Source organism: Pinus tabuliformis, chromosome Q, assembly GCF_031772625.1.
Source record: "Pinus tabuliformis cultivar Carrire ecotype Pingquan chromosome Q, CPIR1, whole genome shotgun sequence".
In the NCBI taxonomy this organism is placed as follows: Eukaryota; Viridiplantae; Streptophyta; class Pinopsida; order Pinales; family Pinaceae; genus Pinus; species Pinus tabuliformis.
This window is the reverse complement of record NC_142296.1, coordinates 1,220,635,151-1,220,657,777: the sequence shown is the minus strand read 5'-3', so window position 1 is coordinate 1,220,657,777 and position 22,627 is coordinate 1,220,635,151.

The window sequence follows — 22,627 nt, the reverse complement described above, 5'->3', positions numbered from 1 at the left end:
CCCTGGGTGAACCAGGACCACTAGACGTTGGAGAGGTAAATCCCGATGTCAAAGTAGCAGCAAATTCACTTTTAGGTTCGGATATTTCAGGTTCCTCACCTATATCACTAGTAGATGAAAAGCTACCAGTAATTTCGGAAACAGACACAAATTGTGGATTATAATCTGAACTAAAGCTTGAAAAGCAGGATGTACCACCAAAGAAGACTCTCCTTCTTCAGGTGACCCAACTCTACTGTCTCTAGGAGTGACGAGGGCTCTTAACCCTTCAGGCTGGCTTGGTGAAAACTCAGGAGGTTGGCCCCGAAGTCTACGGGACTTCCTCAGTAATTCAGCCACGATTAAATATTTTAACTACTTCACACGCAAACAAAGTAAAATCTCAATGAAAACCACCTAAAGCCTCTAAAGAACCAAACAAATTTGAATCACACGCCTAAAGAATCTAGGAGATCAAACCACACACAAATAGTAACTTTCCGTAAAACACTAGTTGGTGATGAAATCCAACATCGCAGAGTTCAATACAGAAATGGCGGTTGGAACAGTTACCCCAGCAACCTGCTTAATGAATAGACTGGCACAAGTTCCTCCACTAAACCGTCTCAAGTGAAGAGAACCCCCCAGAAAATCCAAGTGAGTCTAGCCGACGTCTGCTTCAGGTACAGTGGGATCTTCCCACCACTATCACCTTAGGAAGAATCCTATAGAATATGGTCACTATGGTTACCAACAGAAACAAATATACCTGGGGGAACAGTCTATGATCCGATACGCACGCAAGGGAAAAGTAACAAGCTCAATCCCCTTGAAGGCTCCTTAACATAATCCAAGGTTTACCAACATGTGACCCCAGGCTCCTCAACAATGGTTAATCCAAGGTTTACCGTTTTTAATACGTGAATATCTGGCATCGTTTCCAATGAGGAAGGATTGATTCCCACACTGGTTCGGACACGATCTCGTGCTTCTCCTTTAAGAGGAGCTTTCCCAGAGCATAGATGCAACAATTGGATTTTTCTCCTACCGCAAGATACAGCTACTTTTTTGTTTTACTGTCTTGGAGAGTTAATTACTCCCTACTCCAAGACACTAGCCTAAGCTATGTTGGTGTAATAGAGCCCTAGATATAAAAAGATTACTAGATAGATTTTACTTTAAGCGTTATTTTTATTGGTTTTTGTTTAAGTCAAGAGGTGCAGAGATGAAACTTGTGGTGTGAAGACTCGACTCCAAATCACTAAAAAAATGCACTTAAGATGATTAAGCAATCTTTTCCCTTCAATGAACTTCTAGCTAGGAAAGAGTTTGAGAATGCAAATGCTTGTAAACACAAATCTTTCTTAACAAACAAATTAAAAGAAGAGCTTTTTGTCTTTTCCAATGCACTCAAAATGAGACAACTAGTTATTTTTACAAAAATTTCCCTTTTCTTTCAAACACTCAAATACTACAAAAACAAACTTTTTCCAAAAGAGATTTTTTTATTTTTTATAAAACACTCAAAACTATGGAAATAACTAATCTTGAGATCTATAAACTATAAAAAACTATTTGAAGTCAAAGCTTACAAGATGTCTTTTTCAAGGATGTTTTACTTAGCTATAAGAAAACTAAGGACTAATTTGTCCAGAATCACAAATCAGTCAAAAAACAACCAATTTTTGTTTTCTTTTCTAAAAATGAAATCCAAACTTTTAACACAAGCCTTTTCGAAGTTTCACAAAGAGAAAACACAAGGTGGATTCCTAAACAAAGGTAGCTTTTGCAAATGGTTAGACTCATAAGAAGGCCAATAAAAATCAAGGTGATCTGAGGCTTCTACAGCTTCTAAGCTCTGAGCTAATACAAGACCAAAATGAAAACCAAGCCCGACAGCCAAAACTTCTAGGAATTTCACCTAAAACCCTAACACCAATGGAATTAACCTAAGAAAAGCTTCTGACAAGTCATATGTAGGTCTGGGCAGGGGATAACAACATCTAAACAAAAACTAAGCTGACTACAAGAGAAAATCTTAGGTTTTTCAAAATTTTAGCAGGGTCCGCAGGCCCACAGTTCACACAGGTGTGGTACCACTCTGTGCTAAAAGAAAAAGTGCGGATAGGTACGCACTGTGTTGCAAGCCGAGGGTGCGGTCCTCTCCCAAAGTTATGAAAAGCAAAGAATAATCCTATATCTACTAAATCTACCCAATTCCACACACAACAAGCCAAAAACAGAAACAAAAACACAGTTTCTCAGGTCAAAGTAAAAACAAGGAAAAAATCAAGTCCCCAGCGGAGTCGCCATTTTGTCACACGGAATGAGTCAATCTTGTGGACAAGATAGACCTTCCTAGAATCTAACGATATCTAGTGACAAGCAAGCCAATCAAAAACTATCTTTCTCTAAATATGCAATATATAAACAAAGGCAAACAAGTGTTTTAGGCCTACCTTGGGTCCAATGCAAGTTTGTGGAAGCCTTGCTCCTTCGGTCCAAAAGAGCTCCCTTGTAGCGAATCTGCAAACACAAACAAGCAAACAAATTAAATAGCACCTAAAAAGCCAATATCATAAAGCATACTTATCATGATGATCAAGGAATTCATGAAACAAATGACATAAGACAATTTGTTGAGAAAAATGAATCTGAATTTATTAATTCAAATCAAAGAAGAACTTTACAACCTGTGCCTTGATGATGTACAAGCTCCTCCTAGGGTCCAACAAGAAGTCTCCTCTACTTTGACAAGTTTCACTCTCTTCCCGATGAAGCCAAAAAGGTATGTGATCTCTCCTCTCAAGCTTAACTAGGAAGTCTCAATTCCCCTAGCATTTACCCTAAAAAATGTTCAGCTTCTAACCTCTCTAGCAACCAGCCCAATGCCTTAATTTATAGTGCAATGGAGGGAAGTTACTAGGTCCTCCTTCAAAGGGATAAAGCCCTCCTTCAAAGGGATAGCTCCTCTCACCAAGGGATTAGCTCATTCTCTTTTGGGATGCATGAACCACCTAAGAGTGAACAATCCACGTCAAAATTCCTTCTAGAATCATCTAGAATTAACCCAAAGTGAGTTTTTTAGAATAAACTTGCGCCTTTTTTACTTTCACAGGGGTCCACACCCACTTCTTTAGGGACAAAGCAGGCAGGTCCGTAGGTAATGTGAACAGGGGGTGCAGGACCGCAGGCAACAGTGAGAGAAAGTGCGGAACCAGAGCTTTGTTGATTTTCAATGTCTCTTTCTCATTTTCAAAGCTTGACTTGAAGAGCTGAGGTCTGAGACTTGCTTAGGAGGACAGTACAAGTGATGATAGACCCATACTGACTGCAAATAGTCATGGTGACAATATTTTTGTGTAACATTAAGATTTGTTTAATGCTTCACTTGCTTCTTGGAAAAATGATTGGTTGCTTGATTCAGGAGCAACCTGCCACGTGACTCATAGAAAAGATTTTTTTGAAGAATTTACTGACAATGTTGATGGAGCAGTATACTTTGCAGACCAATCAAAAATCAAGCCATTAGGGCTAGGCACAATCAGGCTTAAACTACCTAGTCTTCCAGACTTTCTTCTACATCATGTTCTATATCTCCCACAGCTCAAGAGAAACTTGTTGTCCCTAGTCCACATCCACCAGCAAGGTCACTCCATTCATATGTTTGATGGCAAGATTGAGGTAAGAATAGCATTTGACCACTCACTTGTCATGAGGGGAATAGAAGAAGAAATGCTTCTCAAGCTACAAAGAACTTCTGCTCGTGCACAACATTTCTCATACAATTCTTATCATGAAGAAGGTACACTTCCATCAAGTCTATTATGGAATGCTATATTTGGACATTTGAACTATGACAGTCTCCGCTTGTTGAAGAAAAATGGTGTTGCTGGTTTGCCTACAATTCCTAGGAAACTTAAGCAATGTGATGCTTTCATTCTAGGAAAACATAGCAAACAACGTTTTCATGATTCACATTCAAGAGCACATAGAAAACTTGAACTCATTCATTCAGATTTATGTGGTCCAATGTCTGTTTGTTCTGCAAATGGAAATAAATATATCATGACATTTATTGATGACTACACCAGAATGTGTTGGGTTTATTTATTGAAGAATAAATTTGATGCTTTTCAAACATTCAAGAATTTTCATAAATGGATTGAAAATGATGCACAATCTCATATTGGGTCTGTTACACTAAAAAATGTCACCATGACTGTTTGCAGTTAGTATGGCTCCATCAACTGTCATACTATCCTCCTTGGCAAGTCTCATGCCTCTGCTTTTCATGTCAAACTCCAAGAAAGAGAGAAAAGTCATTTAAAGTCAATTATCTCTGGTACGCAGTTTCTCTTAGCCTTACCTGCGTGTACGCAACCCAAGTTCACAATACCTGCGTACTTGTACGCTCTGTATGTAAAGGGGTGGGTGCGTACCCCTGTAAAGGTCAAGAGGCACGAGTTTCATCTTAAAAAAGTTACTTGTGGTCAAATCTAGAGCATTCTAGAAGATGGTTTGACGTGTATTGAGCACCTCCAGATGGTTCATGCACCCAAAGAAAGAGGAACTTATCCCATGAAGAGGGGAGCTATCCCATTGAAAGAGGGGCTTATTCCATTCATGGTGGAACTAATTAACTTCCTCCAAAGCACTATAAATACAGGCATTGGGCCAGAGGGAGGAGAGGTTGAAAGCTGAACATTCCTAAGGGTAGATGCTGCTGGAATTAGGACTTCCTTGTAGAAGCTTGTGAGGAGAGATTCCCATCCTTTCTTGTTTCATTTGGAAGTGGGTGAGCTTATCAAAGTAAAGGAAAACTCTTGCTGGACCCTGGGAGGGACCTGCACAACACCAAGGCTCAGGTTGTAATGGTTTCTTTTGTTTCCTATTAATACAAATAAGTCCATTCTTCTCAACAATTTGTTATTTATGAGTTGTTTCATATACTCCTTGGTCTGTATGTTAAATATGTTTTGTTTTATGAGATATTCAGGTGCTATTTAATCATTTGATTGTTAGTGAATGCAGGTTTCAAAGAGAAGGAGGAGCTCATCCGGATCGACGAGGCTGGACTACTACAACAGCGTTGGGTTACAGGTAGGATCTAAACACTTGATTTCTTATATGATAAATGCATATTTAGGGAAGGATTGCTCTTAATTGTCTTGTTTGTCACTAGAAAGCCTTAAGCTTCTAGGGAGGTCGGTTGTGTCCGCACTAACGACTCTTTCCGCCTGACAAAATGGCGACCATACTGGGGAATCCATTGATGTGAATGTTTTTTCCTTTGTATGAACTTTTGATCTGAGAAAAGTCGTTTGTTTTCAGGTTTTTGGCTGTCTGACTATGTTTTTGGGTGGGCTAGCTTAGGGTTAAATTAGATTTTAGTTTTTCTTTGTTTTGCTAGAAGTACGCAGCCTCTGAGTTGAGCACAGTGCGTACCTGTACGCACTGTCTCTTTGTGCACAGAGCGTACCCGCACCTATGCAAACAGGTCGCCTGCGTACCCTGTCAAAACTAAGAAAATTTCAATTTTCTTCTTTTTGCCTTTTAGATTTTGTTTTTAATTTGTTTTTGCTGCCCAGATCCACTGGTTATCTGCCATAAATCTTCACCTAAGCTTGTTTCATTGGCATTCTTGCTCTCAGCTTTTATCAATTGGGTGTTTTGAGTCTCTTTTTTGAGAAATTCTAAATTTGATTTCCTTTGGTCATTACTTGGAGGTTTGTCTCAGTCTTTTCACAATTTTGCCTCTTTTTGCTCTTGTTTTTGCAAAAAAAATTCCCCCTCATTCGCCGGGGGGGGCTAAATTGTGTATGAGTGTCAATCGCCTTTGAGTGTTTTTATTTTTTGATCTTTGGAACTCTCACCCAATTTTCTCAACTTGCACTTGATTGATTCTTAGATTACATTAGAATCATCTTGTGTTTGAGAATTCTCTTGCATAGATCACATTTGCATAATTAGAATTCTCATTTTCAGAATATGAATGAAAAATGTGCATAGATTACATTTGCATACTTTTCAAGTGAATTGTGCATAGATTACAATTGCATAGTTTACATTCTGAAAAATCAATCGTAGATTTAGATCAGTTTTCTTTGATTTGAATTTACACAAAATAAAAAATAAAAAATGGTTTGGAATTGATTTGCATTAGTTTTTCTTGATGAAATTAGTGCACTAGAGAATTTGTTATATTTTCTCTTAGTGATCAATTTTTTGCATTGTTGGAAGTTAAAGGAAACTCTCTCCTTACTCTAGTTAGGATTCATCGAATTGAAAAGATTACATTATCATATTCGATTGCATTCAGTTGAGTCAGGTCATAACACCATTGGTTTCGTATCCATTTACCCATTTGAGTAATAACAGCCTTAATAACACAGCGCTTAATTAAAATTCATCTAGTAATTTTTACATTTCTAGGGCTCTGAAACACCAACATAGATCAGGCTAGTGTCTTGGAGTAGGAGAGTAATTAACTCTCCAAGACAGTAAAACCAAACAAGTAGCTTATCTTGCGGTAGGATAAATCCAACTGTTACATTTATACTCTAGGAAAGCTCCTCTTAAAGGAGAAGCACGAGACCGTGTCCGAACCAGTGAGGGGATCAATCCTCCTTCATTGGGAAAGACGCCAGATACGCATGTACTACAAACGGTAAACCTCGGATTATTGTCGAGGAGCCTGGGGTCACTTGTCGGTAAACCTTGGATTATTGTCAAGGAGCCGGCAAGGGGATTGAGCTTGTTACTCTGCCCTTGCGTGCTATCGGGTCGTAGACTGTTCCCCCAGGTGTATTTTTTGCTGTTGGTGACCTTAGTGACTATTATCTTTAGGGTTCTACCCAAGGTGACGGTGGAGGGAAGATCCCACTGTACCTGGAGCAGACGTCGGCTAGACTCACTTGGATTTTCTGGGGGGTTCACTTCACTCGAGACGGTTAAAGTGGAGGAACTTGGTCCAGTCTATTCATTAAGCAGGTTGCCGGGGTAACTGTTCCACCCGCCACTTCTGTACTGAATTCTGCGATGTTGGATTTCATCCCCAACTAGTGTTTTCGGTCCGGAAGGTTACTGTTTGTGTATGGTTTGACTCCTAGATTTGATAGCGCGTGTTAATTTGTTTGCTTTTACTTTTAGAGACCATAGGTGTGAATTGTGAATTTTAATTGTTAGGTGTGAATTGTGAATTGTTAATTTTAGTTATAAATTGTTAATAAAATTCACTGAAGTTGAATATAATGGCAAATGTTCCGGAATTTACCAACCTAGGAACCCCTCCTAACGAGAATCCTAGTACTTTTCCTTACTTTGGAAATGTTGGTCCTCCTTATATGGCTACTTTGTCATTACCTGGATTTACAATAGGTTTACCGATATGGTTATTTTCAACTTCGTTGGCCCAAAGTACTCCAATTGTTCCACCTCAACCGGATGCTTCACCTCAACAGAGTTCACCATCTCAACATCACCAACCTTCTGTTGACCCTTTACCTTCTTCGCCTAATTTTTCTTCCTCCATTTCTTCCTCTTCGCCTGGTAAAAGCCTTGATGCTAGTAACCAGGAGGCTAAGAAGAAGAAGAAAGGGAAGAAGAAGAAGAAGAAGAAGAAGGAAGATAAGAAGGAAGTCAACCAACCGACCACGACTGTAAGTGTTAGTTGTGTTGAGGAAAACTCCAACATGCATCGTAAACCCAAATACCCTTGCAGGCTTTGCAAGGGTGACCACTTCCTTGTCAATTGTCCTGGTATTCCAAAGGTCTTGGAAGTATGGTCAGAAAAATCTCATCAACTTTCCATTGAACCATCAACCAGTGATAGTCAGGTTCCTGGGAAAAAGGGTAAAGTTAGGTTTCCTTGTCAGTTATGCAAAGGGAGTCATCAAACTCACATTTGCTCTCACATGGATGAAGCCTCAAAATTGTTGGAAAACCTTACTGTTCCACAACAAGAATTTCCAACTGGTTACCGTAAACTTTCTCCCAACCTACCGTCAACTGACGGAGTGATTGATCTAATTTCAAATTCAGTCGATCACACTCCTCCATTAGAGAGTGAACTTCATACCGCTCAGGTTCTTCTTGTTACATCAGATTCTTCTATGCTGGGGGGCATTTCACCTGTTTCTACAGAACCCCCTCCCAGTACTGAGGTCTTTTCCTTTGATTGGAATAGACTGACAGAACCTCGTCTTCCTTCCTCCATCCCTTTCCAAATCATTGTCAAGGCTGGTGGTAGGGACATACATCGTACACAGGTAGATGAAGGTGCTTCTGTTAGTATTTTATCCTCAACTGTTTGGAAAGCTTTGGGTTCCCTTCAGCTTGCGCCTATTACACAGAATCTGAAAGCTTTTAACAGAACCATTAGTGAACCTTCCTAAGTTTTCTATTACCTTGGAAGGTAAAACTGTTTGTATTGATCTTATGGTAGTTCGAGGTCCCTTGGATTTCAATTTACTCCTTGGGCGAGACTATGTTTATGCAATGAAAGCTGTCGTATCGACACTCTTTCGCGTGATGTCTTTCCCTCACAATGGCAGTATTGTGACTGTAGACCAGCTTTCGTTCCCTAGTCTTGTCTCAACTACCAAAAATATGACCCCCCTAAATGTTCCTGATTCTAAAGTGGTATCTACCCTGCCACAGGTTAATTATGTGGCAACTGGTCCCATGTTTCCAGTTACCGATGTAAGTGAGCCTCTCACTGTTTGCTCATCTTCCTTTGATTTAGATCCGGTAATTGACATGGAAAACTCTATGGGATTACTTGAACATGATGTTCTTATCCCTTTTGAGTCCCTTGACATGTGTTCCTTCCAGAGAAGTATTCTTCCTTCTGATGAAGACCTTTTGGAAGCCATGATCAAGGTGTGTCCATTGACATGTCTTTCTTCCAGTTGAAAGCCATGATCAGTGTGTACGAGGATAGTTTTTCCTGTATCAACCTCGTTAAAAAATGAATCAGTTGGTCAGAGGATAGTTCCTTTTACTGAGTCAACCTTGTTCAAAAATGAATCAGGGGTGAGGATAGTTCCTGTTACTGAGTCAACCTCGTTAAAAAATGAATTAGGTATGAGCATAGTTCCTTGTCTTGTGTCAAGCTCATTAAAAAATGAATCAAGGTTTTGCGAGCATGGTTCCTTGTCTTGTGTCAAGCTCGTTAAAAAAAAATTAATCAAGGATTTTCAAGGATAGTTCCTTGTCTTGTGTCAACCTCGTTAAAAAAAAAATGAAACAAGGATAGGTTAAATAGGTAGATTATAGAGAGTAGTCATGAGCATAGTTCCTTGTCTTGTGTTAAGCTCATTAAACAATGAAACAAGGATTTTAGAGCATAGTTCCTTGTCTTGTGTCAAGCTCGTTCAAAAAAGAAACAAGGGGTCATGAGCATAGTTCCTTGTCTTGTGTCAAGCTCGTTAAAAAATGAATCAAGGATTTTAGAGCATAGTTCCTTGTCTTGTGTCAAGCTCGTTAAAAAATGAATCAAGGTTTTTAGAGTAGAGTTTTTTGTTAGGTAGATTGTAGAGAGTAGTTATGAGCATAGTTCCTTATCTTGTGTCAAGCTCGTTTAAAAAATGAAACAAGGGTTTTGAGGATAGTTCTTTTCCTGTGCCAACCTCACTAAAAAATGAAACAACTCCCACAAGTCTTTCCAAGATCTTGAAAGTAAAGCTTCATTCCATCCACCTCATTGAATGCAATGAAGCTTGGGGGGCATGTACCTCGTTTTGCGTCATTATGCTGGGGGCATGTGAACTGTAACAAGCATAGTTTTTCGTTTCAAGCTTGCGTAAACATGAAACCGAATCCGAGCATAGTTCTTTTCCTGTGTCAAGCTCGTTAAAAAATGAAACAAATCCTCCTCTAATTGAGTCGAGATTTTGACTAGATCTCACATGTTAAGTTGTATATTTAGGTTAGTTATTTCAGTTTTTTGCATAATTTTCTTATAGTTTTAGGTCAAGTCTTTCCAATGATCTCGTAACTCAACCTTCATTTCATCCAACTGGTTGAATGAAATGAAGCTGGGGGGCATGCGCTCTAGCAGTTATGCTTAGGGGGCATCAAGCACAGTTTTCTCTCTGTTTCAAGCTTGTGTAAAAAATGAAACTACTCTGAAGCATAGTTTTTCTCTGTTTCAAGCTTTTGTAAAAATGAAACCTATCTCGAGTCAATTTCAGTTATTTTCAAGACTCGTTAAAATCATGAAAATCTCGAGATTATTTTGCTATCTTTCATTCTCGTAAAACAAATGAAAATGCCGAGTTCTTTCCGTCTTTTCCTGCTCGTAAATTAAATTGAAAGTCGGCCAAATGAGTACATTTTTATCATTTTTTCAAACTCATTAAAACTTACGAAAAAGTGAAGCCTCAGAGTCATCTTTTAAGCCCTTTTCTAACTCCTAAAACATGAAAAGATTGCCGAGAGTTTCTTTTACACTCGTTAAAATGGAATTAAAAGATGGTCCTCTTATAGCCCTTTTTTGACCGTAAAAACAGGAAAAGATTGCCGGATTTTTGTCGTTTCAAATTCGATACTGGAAATAAAACGACGTGTCCTTGATCGCTTTTTACTTTTCAGGTCAGAGACACTAATCATGAAAGTACTCCTTGGTCGTAAAGATCAAGCGGTTCTCTCAAGTATTATTTTATACTTTTTCGGGCTTGGGAGACACAAATTTACGAAAAATTTCAACCCTGGAGTCTTCTTAAGTTTTTCAGACTCTCTAAAATTGAAAAACGCCGAGTTTCTCCTATACTGGACTCGTTAAAATTTCACAGTAAAGGACCTGTTCGATTACAAACAGGAACGGACCACTCCTTCTTAGGGTTCGAATCTAAACTAAGTTGGACTCATCCGAAGGATGAGCTTATAATCAAGCATATGTTATCCTCCTCAAGCTTGTAAAAAATAAAGAGGTACTTACCAGAAATGGTGGGGGAAAAGAGAGAAAAATGAGCCTATTTGTTATCCTTTGTCACAGAAAAAACCTTATTACCACTCTTGAACACGACACTTTTCATTCACCTAGGTTGGGAAATCCTTTGTCTTAAAGTTGATTAAACCACTTTGAAAGTCTTCAACTGTTTCTGGGTATTAACTTTGGTTCAATCGTCGCCAAGCCATCTGTCGTGCCGTTATGTGTTCAAAAGGTCTCTGCAAATAAACCATTCATATGCAAAATACTTGTCATCCATTTTGACCATCCCTGAGTCAGTCCTTACAGCAACATTTCTTCAACTTGAACTATGATTTCGTGTTGTGGGCTTGCCTGCAACGGGTCACTTTCTATCGACATCAGCACATTATCTAGAAAGAAGACCTAGGAATCGTCAGTACCTTGAAGTCTGCATGCATCAATGGCAGGTTTCTCGCCTTTAACGACAGTTTACATCATTCACTTTCGATCGAAGGATTCCGTGAAATGTTCGACATCAACTCATTCATTCACATCTCATGGATTGTACTGGGTACTTTGAGAACCATTGACATCACTGCTGGTCTCTCTCACGCTTGTTAACAGTTTACATCATTGACTGGTAATCAAGTGGTTTCTACCATGTTCGACATCAACTCATTTATTCGCATGGATAGAATCGTACCTGTTCGGGAAGTAGAAATGAAGACCCTGGATCTAGTTTCCACCATCCAGGCTGCGAGGAGTTTTGTATTCATTATACAGTAGACTAATCATAAACATATGGCTGCGTCCATACTGTGTCTACATGAGTCTATGATTATGATGTACTGCGAAATCATTCCTGTATCAGAGCAGTAGTTAGATTGTTAGTTAAAGTTTTCAATCTGAGTATGGGAATGCCTACCTCAGCGATGATATCATCTTATATATGTATTTTGTGTTGAATATTTGCAGGTTCTGACCGGGCTCTCCACAAGATAATCCTTGAAATGATAAAGTACTTCACCCTTCCTAGATGATATAAAACCCTAATCTACTACAGGCTTCGCACTTTAGGGGGCAATCTGTTACACTAAAAAATGTCACCATGACTGTTTGCAGTTAGTATGGCTCCATCAATTGTCATACTATCCTCCTTGGCAAGTCTCATGCCTCTGCTTTTTATGTCAAACTCCAAGAAAGAGAGAAAAGTCATTTAAAGTCAATTATCTCTGGTACGCAGTTTCTCTTAGCCTTACCTGCGTGTACGCAACCCAAGTTCACAATACCTGCGTACTTGTACGCTCTGTATGTAAAGGGGTGGGTGCGTACCCCTGTAAAGGTCAAAAGGCACGAGTTTCATCTTTAAAAAGTTACTTGTGGTCAAATCTAGAGCATTCTAGAAGATGGTTTGACGTGTATTGAGCGCCTCCAGATGGTTCATGCACCCAAAGAAAGAGGAACTTATCCCATGAAGAGGGGAGCTATCCCATTGAAAGAGGGGCTTATCCCATTCATGGTGGAACTAATTAACTTCCTCCAAAGCACTATAAATACAGGCATTGGGCCAGAGGGAGGAGAGGTTGAAAGCTGAACATTCCTAAGGGTAGATGCTGCTGGAATTAGGACTTCCTTGTAGAAGCTTGTGAGGAGAGATTCCCATCCTTTCTTGTTTCATTTGGAAGTGGGTAAGCTTATCAAAGTACAGGAAAACTCTTGCTGGACCCTGGGAGGGACCTGCACAACACCAAGGCTCAGGTTGTAATGGTTTCTTTTGTTTCCTATTAATACAAATAAGTCCATTCTTCTCAACAATTTGTTATTTATGAGTTGTTTCATATACTCCTTGGTCTGTATGTTAAATATGTTTTGTTTTATGAGATATTCAGGTGCTATTTAATTGTTTGATTGTTAGTGAATGCAGGTTTCGAAGAGAAGGAGGAGCTCATCCGGATCGACGAGGCTGGACTACTACAACAGCATTGGGTTACAGGTAGGATCTAAACACTTGATTTCTTATATGATAAATGCATATTTAGGGAAGGATTGCTCTTAATTGTCTTGTTTGTCACTAGAAAGCCTTAACCTTCTAGGGAGGTCGGTTGTGTCCGCACTAACGACTCTTTCCGCCTGACAGGGTCTATTCGCACTGATAATGGAAAAGAATACAAATCAAATGAATATGAAAACTATCTTCACCAACATGGGATCAAACATCAAACAACTGTGCCTTATAATCCCCAATAGAATGGTGTAGCTGAAAGAATGAATAGGACAATCTTAAATATGGTACGATCCATGCTCTTCTTCAAAAATGTAAAGATAACGTTTTGGGCTGATGCTGTTCTATGTGTTGCATATATAAAGAATAAATGTCCATCTAATGCTATAAGAAACAAGACTCCATATGAAATGTGGTATGGACATGTTCCTTCAGTAAAGCATCTCAGGGTCTTTGGTTCCTCCTGTTATGCCTTGATACCAAAGGTACATAGAAACAAACTTGGTGCTAGAAGTCGTAAGTGTATCTTTCTGGGGTTTTCAAACACCTCCAAATCATACTACCTCTATGATGAAGTAAATAAGAAGTTTGTTGTATCTATAGATGTAATTTTTCTTGAATCATCCAAAACTGACAATGTTGTTGAGCAGCAACTTGATTGCTTAGATAGATTTGCAAAAGAAAAATCATTTCAAGAATTTGATAATCAGATTCCACATCTTGAAGGGGGGATTCCTATACTAGATCAACGTGTGGAATCTTCTTCTGAAGAATACTCTCCCTTGCATGAAACTCCAACAACGGATGATGCTTTAAGTGATGTGATTGATAGAATTGGGAGACTCAATCTTGATTTAGTCCCAACTCAATCAACAGAGTAGCCTGGACCATCTGAAAAAGGTCCCCCAAAGTGGCTGATAAAGGCACTTGAAAGTGTTCATCTTGATGAGGTTGGAAAGACAGGAACTAGAAATTCAAACCAGTGAAATGGAGGTGATGTGGATGACTCTAATTCACCTGTTGATATGGATGTTTCTTATGATTGTGAATTGAACTTGTCTATAGATTTTGAACCAAGTTCCTTAAAAGAAGCTGCTTCTCATGATGAATGGAAAGAAGCAATGCAAAAGGAGTATGATGCCCTCATAAAGAACGACACTTGGAAGCTAGTTGATCCTCCATTAGGAACCAAACCAATTGGCTGCAAGTGGGTCTACAAGAATAAGTATAAAGCTGATGGCTCACATGACAGGCACAAAGCTAGGCTTGCGGAAAAAGGTTTTGCACAGAAGGAAGGGGTTGATTATGAGGATACTTTTTCCCCCACAGCAAAATGGGCTACCATCCCGACACTCTTTGCACTAGCAGCTCAGAACAGTTGGAAAGTCCATCAAATGGATGTGAAAACTGCTTTTTTAAATGGAGATCTAAAAGAGAATTTTTTTATGTCTCAGCCTAAAGGATTTGTTGTGGAGGGACATGAACATAAAGTATGCAAACTTGTGAAGCCCTTGTATGGCCTCAAACAAGCACCGCGAGCCTGGTATGAAAAAATAACTGAGCATCTTTTGAAACTCAATTTCAAACATTATGATCTTGATGATGCAACTTTATTTGTCAAGAAAGTTGGCAAACCAGTTGTATATCTTGTGGTATATGTAGATGATCTTTTGATGACAGGGAACAATGAAAGCTACATTGCATCCATAAAGAAGCAATTGGGGAAAAGTTTTGAAATGACTGATTTGGGCTATGTTCAATACTATCTTGGCATTGAAGTAACCCAACATTCGAAGTCCATATTTCTTTCTCAAAAGAAATACATTGGAGATCTATTGAACATGTTTGACATGACAAAATGCAATCCTCTTACTACTCCAATGGAACAAAACTTAAAGCTCACATATATTGAAGGAAAAGAATTTGAGGATGCAACAAAGTACAAACAGCTTGTAGGAAGTCTCAACTACCTAACTACTACCAGACCAGACATTTCATTTGCTGTTGGAATCCTCTTCAGGTTTATGCAAAAGCCTTGTGAGGGACATTGGTCTGCTACAAAAAGAGTTCTAAGGTACTTGAAGGGAACTTAAGACTTTGGAATCAAGTATACACAAGTGGACGACTTCAGCTTGATTGGATACTCTGATTCATACTTCAATGGAGACAAAGAAACTGGGGTATCTAGTTCAGAATATGCTATGAGTCTTGGATCAGGAGCTATCTCTTGGAGATCACACAAACAATCAGTTCCAGCATATTCCACAACAGAAGCAGAATACATGGCAGTTGAAGCAACAAAAGAAATTGTGTGGCTCAGGAAAATTCTTGAAGATTTGCAGGTAAAACAAGTACAACCAACTCCACTCATGATTGACAATACCTCTGCAATAAAGTTGGCCAAGAACCCAAAGTTCCATGATCAAACGAAGCACATCAATACTAAATATCATCTAATTTGACATCATGTTGAGGCCAAAACAATTCATCTCCATCATTGTTCCACAAATGAGCAAATTTCAGACATCTTCACCAAAGCGCTTGGAAGAGAAAAGCTTGAACGATTCAAAACAAAGCTTGGACTCACCAACATCCCTTCAGATTTAGTGGGGGAATGTTGACACCTAATCTTCATGATTGGGTGAATATATGTACATAGATAAATAAGTAATATGAAAAGTCATCGGGAGATGAACTGAACAGTCTCTCCCTCATGTATATAATGAAGACATACCTGATGGAATAACACACAAGAACCATTTTTGTCTTATGGCGGTATTGCCTAGCTTGACAATTTTAAACATAATGTTTGAAATATTTTTCGAGAATTTCAAAGGAGTTGAATAAAAATCAATAACATAAAATATAAAAAACGAAAAGAATCCAAAAAGTAAAAATATATTAATTTATGAGTCCTCTTAAAAGGGGCACTCTTGGTTTTTCTATTTATTTAAAGAGTATAAAACAGTCTTACACGAACACATGTGTCTACAAAATGCAATTGAAATATTACTTTGCCAAATTTGAAAAATAATAAAAAATATAATCTTGCATAAAAAAAAAAAACTTTAATATGAAAAACTTAGTTCTATCCATGTAGATCATGCTATATATATATATAGATATAGATATAGATATAGATATATAGATATAGATATAGATATAGATATATATATATATATATATATATATATATATATATATATATATATATATATATATATATATATATATATATATATATATATATCTATATCTATATCTATATATATATCTATATCTATATCTATATATGTATAGATATATGAAATCACACATTTTAGACTAAGTTATGTTACGTGAACACACACATGGCTCTTAAGATGTGCCAAAATTTGCAAGGATGAGAATTTCATTTAATGGAAAATTGAAAAATTATAGGACACTAATTTTTTTTGCAGAAACAATCAATATGACAACAACATAATTCTCCACAAATTATCTTTTTACTCCGATCCAAAGTCACAAATCTTATATGAATTTTGAGGGCTTCAATTCGATAAAAGAGTAAAATTTTAAAAATTTGTTGCCACATTTGGCCCAAAACGATAAACCATCTTCATGCATTCACCCAATAGCCCGAAAATATAGGCCATGAAGGTTACAACCTCACAACCTCACAATTGACATGACATGTGTGATTGTGACCATACATATAGGCGAGGTAACTAAACCTTAAACCTCCTTAGAGATTGCTCAAAGCGAGTGATACACCTCTCAAAGAGATATCCATTAATATGTGTAATTTAGCGAACACCAATAGCAAGGGAATGGGGATGTCACTCCACAAGTTCCCCATTTGACCACATGCTTGAACCTATGAGAGAGGATTTTTCCAACAACCATCTAATCTGACAATGGATTTACACTCTTTAGTGGAACTAGTTTAAGTTTTACCTCCTTGAAGGGTGTCCTCTCCAAACCTATTTCAAGGCTCTATACCCCTAATATATTGTTGGTGTTCTATAACCAAAAAGTATATATTGATTTTATTAATGATTTATTTTGCTGTTGTTTTTTAATCAAGGGTACAAATTTCAACTGAGATGGTATATAAGAGACTAAAAACGAATCCAATATGCAAGTTATATGAAGAATACAAGCATTTTTCAATTCGATGAAAATTAGCTAGAAGAAGGGTACAAAGTTCTTTTCTTTCTAAAAGTGACAAATGCAACCTCACATATTCTCTCAATTCTCGCTCAATATAGTCAAAAATATCAAAAAATACCAAATCACAATTACATTCACAAATCAATTCAATTTCTATAAGATTTAAATGCAAAAGAATTGAACAAAAGCACTTAAAATAATCAAATTATGGCTTTAAAATACAAAAGTTTGAAATATGGCTTATCAAATGAGACAAAAATAAAGCTCACTATTGGAAGCGGGATCCCCCAAGGACAGTTTTGGGGCTAAAAGCCCATGTTTTTGTAATATTATTGTAAAGACTCCGCATTTTGTGGTCACAGAGTGCGAAGGTATTATGTGTCACAAAGTGTAGTCCACCCTTAGTTTTGTAAAGTAAAGTCGGTTGTAAGAGATCTACCCATGTCAGCGGACCATGGGATTATATAAAAAGAGATAAGATCTAAGTAGTTAATAGCATCGGATGAGAAAGAGAGTCATGGATTTAGAGAAAGAAGTATAAGTCTTGGGTTGAAGTGTAGGTAGAGGCTCTGCAGCTGAGTGCGCAAAGGCCTAGGGTAGAAGTCTGCAACTGAGTGCATGGACCCCTGCAGCTGTGTGCATAGGGTGAACATAGTCTGTAACACTTGGAAGATATTAATAAAAGGAGTTATTTTGCAATTTCTGTGTATTTGTTCTATTGATGATTTTGGATATCTTATGTATGAATTTCCTTTATTATGCTTATAAGATGTGCGAATGAATGCAATTACACTGAGTAATTGAATGCAATCATGAATATCTGCTTATGCAGTGATAACTTTAAGTATTTAATAGGATAAGAAAATCTCTCAGGATAATTGGGGAATCTGCACGACACATTGCTATAGCAGCACAAAAGTACCTAAGCTATAGGTTAGAGCTGTGTGAAGGTCGATCATGTCCTTTCACAAAGGTATTGAAAGCTGGAACAGAGGGTTTGTCTTACAAAACCTAGAGTGAGATCACCTGCACACAGGCAGGGATATAAGAGATCAAATGACATCACAACCATCTCAAGGGTGTGGAAACTTGGTTCCAACATGCCCCCATACTGCTTTGGGTGAGACTTCAGTCTGTGCTCCATGATCTGATGCCGAAAGGGCCAGTAGTGTAGGGATTTTTTTTGGCTAATTAACATTGAGCTTGGGTCAGGCCCCCTCAAGCCAACAAATGGTTCCATTGTTGGGACTAGAGTCTGCATAAGAGATGTGTGATGTTGTATCACTGGAATCCAACTAAGAAGGAGATTGGGGACTGGTTGGATAGAAATATCCATTAATTCGTGGAACAGGAGAATAGAAACCCACAACTATCAAAATAACAATGGTTGTACCGATACCTGTATACAAAGATCCACGAAATATTTTTCTGCTCTTTCCCTATTGAGCTATACGAGTGAATTACGTAGCTAGTAGATATCCAAGGAAGGTGGAAAATTGATGGTCCTATTGTGTGGACCCTAGAGCTCGTGCGAAGGTTGGAAGCATCAGAGGATAAGATCGCCACGCTGTTGATCATTGGCTCGATCGTTTCATAGGAGGATTTGTGACTGAATTCGCATCAACACCTCAATTAGCTATAGTGAGGTGGAGCGATGCTTTTTCAAAGGACCGCGAGGTAAGTATGTAAAATATTTGAATACTTAGATTAAAATTCTATTGTGCGAAAAATGGGTTATGCAACTACCTTGATGTTCGAGACTGCGCAAAGTGGACAAACTTACAGGAACGAAGGAAATAAGGGTCTGGAGTATAGCCCCTTGATTTCACCTTCGTGAAGAGACGAAGAAGGGATAGTGAAAGTTTCTCCGTGAAGTGTTATTCAGTTAATAAGACAAGGATTCCTGTGAATACCACCTCTGGCCACACCACCTCTGACTTCACCACCATCGCCTCTGACTTCGCCCATACCACCTCCACCTCCACCGTGGTTCAGTATGGAAAACACAGTGAAGTTTCCTTTGTTCTAAGGCTTGGGAAATGAGGACTTGGACCAATTCTGGTTCACTTTAAGGGCTATATGGGAAGCTCAAGGTGTTACAAAGGATCATATAAAAAAGGCGACACTGGTAAGTGATCTACAAGACTGTGCGCTAACCTCGTATATTAAGTACTCTAATGATAACCCAAATGATGGAGTAGCAGACATCCAGGCAACACCAAATATGGAATTTAGTAGGCCTAAATCTGAAGCACAGTTGATTGTGGGATTCAAAGAGATCGCAATGCATCCAGGTGAGACGCCTTGGGAGCTAGATTAGAGGCTGAAGTGTACAATCCGTGAAGCCAACATGAATTTGACAGATGGACAACATCGCGAGTGGTTTGTGGCTTCGCTACTACCACACTTAAGGAGTGCATTGTCGTAGCAGAAGATAAAAACTCAGGCAGAGGCCTTGGAGATTGCCATGAGACTACATGAGACTCCGATGTAGGATCCTAATCTAGGAGTTCAATAGATCCATGCACAACTGAAGAATCTATTCCTTGAGATGCAAAGTTTGAAGTAGGACAGGACAGTTTAACCAGAGGTATGTGAGGAGGTATAGTGCTTGAAATGTAAGAGTCAGGGTCATGACAAAGACCATTGCCTAGTCTTTGCAAATTACCTTGTAGGAGGAGGACCAAGGCCTTTAAGCCCAAAATCTCAAGTAGGACCTAGCACAGTGCCTGCATTATGGTGTGCTATCTATCAGGTAGCCGAAAAACATGCCACAGATAACTGTCACTTGCTACAGAAGTATGTGCAAACACCGCAACAACTATTTTGAAACTTTTGTAGGTCGGTAAGACATGATGAGCGTACTTGCAGGAGCTATTAATTGATGATGGATAGAACTCTTGCCTACAAGGTTCAGGCTAAAATGCAGCCCCTTGATTAGAATGCAGGGATGGTGTGGATAGGATTTTAGGGGCGCGGACGAGGCTGAGACGAAGGACGACCTGGTATAGGTTGAGGACAGTTGATCTGCTACAATTTTAGAGGACCAAGAAACTATTCCCACGATTTCACTAATCCAACACATCCATCATGCAAGTATTGCATGCTGTTTGATCATGAAATAGAAGATTGTCCTACGCTGATAGCTAGGATACGTGACAAAGGAGCGCTACCACCTCTGTTGACTTAGAACCTGCAGATGATGAAATCTAAGCCACGTGAGGAAGATCCAAATGCAAATATAGTACTCATAAGTGGAATTTTCACGGGAGATGATAAGGGGAAATAATCGGAATACAGTACATGGGTTCGCAAAGCCCCGGCAAAAGAGGCTGAGTTTGATCTCGAGCACGCTCATGAAGCCTTCATGGAAGATAAAAAGAGCTTCTCTGAGGCCTCCACCTCAAGAAGCAAGGATTAGCCTAAGCCAGAGATGGACCCCTCTATGCTCATAACTTTCGTGGAAACCTATATGAAGTTACTATGTGACAGTAAGGCCGTGAAAGGGTTACAAGAACTCAGTAATAGATGCACTGGAACCGCGCCAAGTGAGTCGTGCATAGTATGAAATATTGGTAAGCACAAAACAAGGACGGGACGGGAGATGAGACTTACCGCAAAAATAGGAGAGTCTGAAATGGATCAGGTCATTTCGGACCTGGGGTCAGATGCGAATGTCCTACCAAAGAAGACTTGGGAACGAATGGGGAGACCTGCACTACAATGGTCTTTGATTCAACAAAGGATGGTGGATCAACAGAAAATCATACCCATGGGGTGGCTGTAGGGGGTGACCATGGATATTGAGGGAGTGAGCACGTTGGCTGATTTTGAAGTAATAGAGATAGTAGATGACAACAATCCCTACCCTGCGCTCCTGGGAATTGATCAGGATACTGATATGAATGGGGTAATCAATTTAAAGAAGTGAAAAATGATCTTTGAGAAGAAAACGTTGCACGTAATAATACCCCTCGATCCTACTAAAGGATCACACTATATTGAGCCTATCCATGATTATGAGAGTGATGATGACCTGGACTGTATCTATAAGATAAAAATAAGAGACCAAGATTGGATGAATCCCACCATGGATGGATATATCACATGGGATCGCAAGAGTTCCTGCACTTCAAACTTCGATGAAGAAATAGAATGCTAGCAGAATCGGTTACATGATGTAACTACATTGAATTGCAACATGATGACCCAGTCACTACTCTGTGTGTTATTAGAGGTAAGAAATCTACATAATTATGATGGTCTAAATGAGGTAGATATCCTTTTGGATGCATTTTAAAGGGAGGTACCAAAAAAGAAACGCTTCCAGGCCTTGGACTGGGCATTGTGCGCTACGCCCACAAGATGGTGGGGTACACACAAGGGGAGATTTGATGATTGGTGTGAATGTAGGAGGATGATGAGAACATGATTTGGGAAGCCTAAGATGTGACTGATAGAAAGTACGATGGGCAGAATGATCCGCACGCGCATCTAGCAAAATGGATGCATGCTTATGGAGAAAATCCCCAACCTGAGTGGGTGCACCTGTTCTGTCATACCCTAGATGTTATCCCAATGAATTGGTATATAGAAACAGAGCTCCACCATGGGACATGCGAATGGGATACCTTGCGCAAAGGATTCATGATGACATTCAGTTTTGAGGACGGGTTTGATAGTATTGATGAAGCACTCCAAGAGGTGAAAGCAACCATCTTTAGGATACCACAGGATCCTTTAGATTTGATTCAGCCTAAATGGGCTACTCAGCTAAGTCACGCACTCAAATGTTATAATGTAACTACTGAAGCCATTTAAGCAGAGGCCTTACCGCCTCAATCCAAAATACAAGGAGAAGGTCTGCTTAGAGCTAGAAAAAATGCTACTAGCAGGCATCATTGAGCCTGTGGAAGAATTTGATTGGGTAAGCCCAATGGTGGTGCAAGAGAAGAAGTTGAAGGATGAAATAAAGATATGCGTGGATCTTAGAAAACTGAATGATGCTTGCGTGCATGATCCTTTCTTGACTCTATTCATAGCTGAAGTGTTGGACAATGTAGGTGGCCAGGAAGCATATTCCTTTACTGATGGGTTCTTTGGGTACCACAAAATCAAAATCGTGCCAAAGGATAGGAGCAAGACAACCTTCGCGATTGAGTGGGGTTGTTTTCAATACACTGTAATTCCATTTGGATTGAAGAATGCGCTTACAATCTTTTCGTGCGTGGTTGTTGCGGCATTCAAGGAATTTATTCATAAGTTCTTGGAGGTATATTTTGATGACTAGACTATATTTTGGCTAGTTAAGCACCATGTAGTGAGCTTGCCCTTGATTTTGGATACCTGTCGAAGATACCAAATCGTGCTCAATCTCAAGAAGTGTCTGTTTTGCATTCCTTTTGGGAACCTATTGGGGCATGTGGTTTTTAGACAATGACTAATGATAGACCCCATGAATATTGTGGTGATACTAAACTTGGAAGCACCGAGGAGTGTGAAACAGTTGCACACTACTCTAGGACATATAGGATATTATAGAAAGTTTATCAAAAGTTATGCCCAGATCATTGCACTGA